We start from the raw sequence: 5760 nt of genomic DNA, 5'->3' as shown, positions 1-5760 counted from the left end.
ACACAGCCTCAATCTCGGTTCCCTCTCTCTTTCCCGGAAGACACTGTGTTATTGGAAATGGAGAGAGCAAAGCAAAAGCAGGAAAGGGAGGAGTAAAAACAGATGAGGGGTTCCTTTTAAATCATGTGATTGGTGAGTCAGTGCATGAGCTCAGTGCAACACAAGATCTCCTGATTGGTGGACAGTGATGTGCTGATCCGATCAGGACAGGGCTGTGCTGAGCTTGTAGGAATAATAACTAGCTGCATACTGGCAAATATGATTATGCTTAATTTAATAAGAGTTTTATGCCATTTCATTGGAAAACGTTCTGAAGGAAATATGAGTGTGTTATTATAGTAGCAAATATCTGCACAAATGTGCAGGCTAAAATAGTGGTATTTTCTTTTTTATCCCTATCCTCTTTTATCCTGAATATTATATGCATTTAGATGTTTAACGCTTAGCTTGATGCTCACTATGTATGTATTTATATTTATAAAATGTGTTTTTTATGATATGATTTTTTATTTTATTTTGTGGGAAAACTAGATATTCACATTTTCTGAAGAAATTACAGTGCTAGGTTTTGCTCTGTGATTGCTAGGAAATTCTGGATTGTTTCTAGGGCATTGCTAAGTTGTGACCGATTGAATTGTTCTTGTTTGCGATTAAAATGTAGTATTTTTTATCAAAACATGCCTGCTCAAAAGGTTTTTACATAAAATCCCTGAGCAAACCAAATTTATCAAACCAAATCACTATAAAATAATAAATTCAGTCTTGAAGAGCACTGAAAAAAGTTTGAAATCTTTATGTAATAAAAAGACTGCAGTGCAAATTTCAAACTATTTACTCAAAAGTTTCAGAATACTCATTACCGCAACACAATTTGTTTCGTTATTTTTAAGATTATGCTAACAGCTGTAGCTATTGCTCAGCAGTTACAATAATCAGTTTTTCTCTAAACAGTTTAAAAATGTCATTACTGCAAGTTCAGCAACACTATATTTTTGGCTATGCTGGTAATGACAACGTGCAATGATGTGAATTTCTCATCAAGGTACAAACTGTGGGTTAAAGAGTAAAACACATTCCTGGTATGTAACTTAGATGTTTGTACTTAAAAGTGCACAGTTACCCATATGCATGTACGTTTGCATGTGTATGATCTGCGTAGGCATTTAGAGATAGGAATTTGATTCCCAGTTTCTCCTTGACATCAACGTTGGGCCCCATGCACGTCATGTTCAATGTGATGTTTATACAACAGACCCTCAGCACGTTACCCCTTCAACAGACGTTACAAACCAAACACAAACACAGCCAGCGGCCTGCGCAAGCCCTCTACCGTGGGAGAAGAGTTGAAAACAAAGGTGGTGCAGCACCATCATTAATATTCCATCTCACTTACACAGTGATAGTGAGGTCACTGTATAACAGCTTTTGAAGTGTTAGAGTGAAGTGCTGTGTCATTAGAGGCGCAGCCTGGATGATATTTCAGCTGTGCACAACTACACCATCTCTCCTTCAAAATAAACAATAGGGATTCAGTTGGATGCACTCTTAATTTGTAGAGTGCCAGCCAGAGGAAATACTAAAAAAGGGTTTGGCACTTTTACTTGAAGTTGTATGCCAACCAAATCTGATAGAGTGCATCTATCTATTAAAATACTGATATTCTGGTCTATAACTCCTCCCCGAACTTCCCTCTGCCCTGTATCTTGGTCTCTCATTGGCTGTAGGTCCTCCCCGAAGTAGTTTTCAGTCAGAAATCATTGTACACAGCGTGATTGTGAATCGTCAACAGCTCCAGATATTTAGCATGCCAAATATTTTGCAGGCGTCGGCTATTCCCTCAGATCACGTCTTTGATAATTCACACTGCGTGATTGTCACTCGCGTGAACGAGCACCGATTTGCCTACGATTTTGGGCATTTGTCGGCGATTTCGCAAAACCTGTCGGCGAGTGAAAAATCGGGCTAAAATCGTGCAGTGTGACCTCGGCATTAGTCTTGCAGGAACATCTATGTCCTGAAATGCATGCATCAGATCAGATTCCCATTAGAAACCCATCAGGTTTTTAGTAAGTACACATGCTGTCCTTCTCGAGACTTTAAGAGTCAACTAAGGACATTGCTGCCGCATCAAAGCTGACTCTGAATAGAAATTAAATGAGATATTTCTGCCTGAAATCAACTTGTGTTGTGAAGCAGGGCTCCTGTGGAGATCATTAGTAACTGAAAAGCAGTGTTGAGGAGATTTACATTTCCAGCAGGCTAAAAAGGGTGGGTCGCGTCAGGATACATGCATTCAGGTGGACGGGCCGCTACACAAACTCTCAAGGCAAACTAGGTCAAAGTTAAAAGAATACTAACTCTCATCAGGTTAACTCAAAGGTCAGTGCTTAAGTGGGATAAAATATGCTTCTGACTTACCCTCAAACCTGTTTATGGGTGACACTATGACTAAGGTCATAAATAGGTTCATCTGGATCCTAAATCATCTTCTTGTGGATGAGACATCAGATGTTAATTCCAGGGCTGGAGGGTAGGAATCAGGTTTAGGTGACAATTATGAAGGTCCAATGGAAGCTGTTAAATCAGAGCAGTACGTTAAACATTCAGCAGGGCTGGTTAATCACAAACACACTCAGATATTCAGAAGCTAGCAGCTCGTTAACCATTTTTCCTATTAGCCTAATTTCCATACGTATTTGAAAAATGAAGGGAGTTTGTCAGAAGTTAAATACCCTACATCTCAACTCTTGCCCTACCAACACTTCACAGCCACAGGTAAGAATGAGTAATTTGGATTTGTCTTCTTGACTTAATAGGCTGCCTCTCATGGCCTTAGAAATTAATTCCAGGTCAAAGTTTAGCAGAGAAGCCATGGCCCAACACATATATTCTGGTCCAAAGTTTTTGATGCCTTATCACCTTACAAACAGCAAGCGAACTCTATGGGCCTATTGCCACCTGGTCACTTCATGCGTTTTCTCTGATCGGATATCAATCTGATTTGTTAAACGTTTCCATTTACTCTTGGCCACATAAATGTGTCTTCGCAAAATGGATATAAATCTGGTATTCTATTCCCAAACTATATGCAAATTTAACGGAGTTCACGTTAACGAAAGCAACAGATAAGCGCTGTATTTTATTAATTATCAGCAAATTTCAAGATCAAAAGTGGTTTGAGCGATTGGATTTAAATGCATTTCGAAAAGCATTTCGGAGGGCATTTACACCTGGTCTTTTCACGATCTGATTGCTATCCGATCAGAGAAAACGCATGAAGTGACCAGGGCTGCGTTCAGCCGCGACAAAAACGGTGCAAAACGTTTTTTTAAATGGAAATGGTGGTGTGTTGAACACCCTGTTCTGGTGACGCAAGAGTTGCAACTATGGCAGCTGAGAAGGCCATTCTTTGTGTTCTTTTTGAAGAATTTTCAGAGCCTGATGAAATCGGTATAAATACGTGTTTAATATTGCAAAATACTGAATTTATTTGGATGTTAATTACGTTGTACGAGCTGTCTCTTTAATACCGCGTGGTTTATATACATGCTGCTGCTGATTGGGCTGACATGTTTGACACACCCACCAAACAAGAGAAAACGCATCTCAAACCCCGTTGCACACCATTGCACACCGTTTCCAGGTAACATGTCGTTCAAACCGGAAACCGTAGCAAAACGGTGCACACCGGTTTGACCTTGAACTTGCCCCAGGTGTGAACAGGCCCTATAGGACAGTGGTTTCCACATGTTGCATGTCTTAATCAAACACACCTGATTCAGGTCATCGGCTCATTAGTAGAGACTCCAAGATCTGAAAGGGGAGTTTCAGAGGGATTCAAAATGTGCAGTGTTGATGCGGCTCCAGAAAAGTGGGTGGGAACCACTGCTATAAGAAGTGTTTGTGACAAATGTAAGAAGCCATTTCAAGATTTCAAAAACAAGTTGACATGACATCATCTACTACAGGATTAACAGTAGATGTAACTTCCTGCAAAGTTTTATTAAATGCACCTGAACCAGCTGATCAAGGTGTTCAAGATTGCTTAAAAATTACAGGCAGGTGTGTTGAAGCCAGCTTAGAGCTGAACTCTGCAGAAAGGTAGTCCTCCAGTCTACCTCCAGTCAATCTGTTATTGAGAGGGGTGCCCAAACTTGTTCCTGGAGGGCCACTGTCCTGCAAGGTTTAACTCCAACCCTAAATAAACACACCTTAACGAGCTACATCATTCAAGGTCTTCTCTAGATTCAAGTCCTGTCCCAAATGGCACAGGTGTGATTAGGGTGCGATTTGGGACAGGGCCTCACTAAAAACTTTCAGGCAAGTGTGTTGGAGCTAAACTCTGCAGGACATTAGCCCTCCAGGAGCAAGTTTGGACTCTCCTTGTTATTGAGGTTTGCACCATCAGCCATGGTCCAAAAGGTGGTGATCAGATCTTACGGAAGCACAGCCATCAGGCCCATGCTTGTTTCCTTACAGCACCCTCTCACAGCTTGAGTCATGTGAGCTCTTATATAATTTCAGCTCTCATGGTCTTCACGCACAGAGTGGCTGACAACAGGAAAGGAAAGACCCTAAAAAAACCCTAAGATTGTATATTTGTGTTGGGCTCTGGGCTTTGAGTTTTAATTCATTGTTCTCCCACAGACTGCAGCAGATGTTTTTGCTTCTGCAGTGTTTTTTGAGGGGCACACAGTGGGTGTGAAACAAGAGAGCGAGCGTGAGATTTCCCACCACCTGCAAATGCAACATAGCCTCACTCAAAACAGGAAACACAGATGAAAGCGAATGATTCAGAAATAAGCAGCTTGGACAGCACCGACCTTAAACCAGAAATTAGTGTTTTCATCTCGCTTGGATATTTTGGACTGAGTGTTGCGCTTTGGTTTTTCAAAAGGAATCTTTCACAAAGAAAAACAGTTTCTGATGTTCAGTTTGACCTGCTGTTGATATTAGAAGTGCAATAATGTGCTGAATACCTTTTCTCCATTCCACTGATAGGGTCAAATGCTTCATCTATTTGTAAGCGATACTTTAGACCAGGGCTGTCCAAACTCGGTTCTGGAGGGCCGGTGTCCTGCAGAGTTTAGCTCCAACCCTAATTAAACACACCTGAACCAGCTAATCAAGCTCTTACTAGGCATAGAAACTTCCAGTCAGGTGTGTTGAGGCAAGTTGAGGCTAAACTCTGCAGGACACCAGCCCTCCAGGACTGAGTTTGGACACCCCTGTCATAGAGGCTTCATGGGTTATTTGTATTAAATTTTTTGGCATTTTTGTCTTTATTGGGATAGGACAAATCAGAACTGACAGCAAGCGAAGTGGGAGAGAGATAGGGGGTGGGATCAGGAAAGGTCCTTGAGTTGGGATTCAAACTCGGGACACCTGTAGTGCAACCATGCTGTATGTCAGCATGCTGCCCACAAGGCTATTGGCGCTGACTGGATGGGCTATTTTGACATAGATCAGTCGCTTAACAACCAGAACACCCTAACATTGTGGTCTCAACTTTTGCACTGGTAAGCAGCACTCACATTTTCCATAAACAGCATTCCATAAAAGACTTAAATCACAAGACTGAAACATTTACAGAAACTGCACCTGAATTGTACATTGTGTGCTGGGACGAGGCACAAATACCAAGCATATCTAAGCATTAATATCCATTATAAATAATGACAACAGTTTTGTTTAAAGTAGGGTAACAGAACAGGCCTGCTGAGTTAAACAGACACTGAACTTTCTGTCTGTTACAGCAGG

General features: G+C 41.2%; 1 long non-coding RNA gene across 1 annotated transcript in view; it reads right to left on the bottom strand.

The window, feature by feature from the left end:
* LOC107680492 (uncharacterized) overlaps positions 1–5058 on the bottom strand; it is a 54060-nt gene extending 49002 nt beyond the window's left edge. Inside the window, exons 1-2 of the long non-coding RNA XR_001633155.1 lie at positions 4980–5058; positions 2419–2574 (exon numbers count right to left, since the gene is read on the bottom strand). This is a non-coding gene — a long non-coding RNA (uncharacterized LOC107680492). The remainder of the gene's footprint in view (positions 1–2418; positions 2575–4979) is intronic.
* Positions 5059–5760: the final 702 nt, after the last annotated feature.

The sequence above is a fragment of the Sinocyclocheilus anshuiensis genome, unplaced genomic scaffold (assembly GCF_001515605.1).
Source record: "Sinocyclocheilus anshuiensis isolate Anshui unplaced genomic scaffold, SAMN03320099.WGS_v1.1 scaffold308, whole genome shotgun sequence".
Classification (NCBI taxonomy): domain Eukaryota; kingdom Metazoa; phylum Chordata; class Actinopteri; order Cypriniformes; family Cyprinidae; genus Sinocyclocheilus; species Sinocyclocheilus anshuiensis.
Note: the sequence above shows the minus strand (reverse complement) of the source record. Positions and strands in the feature narration are given on the sequence as shown.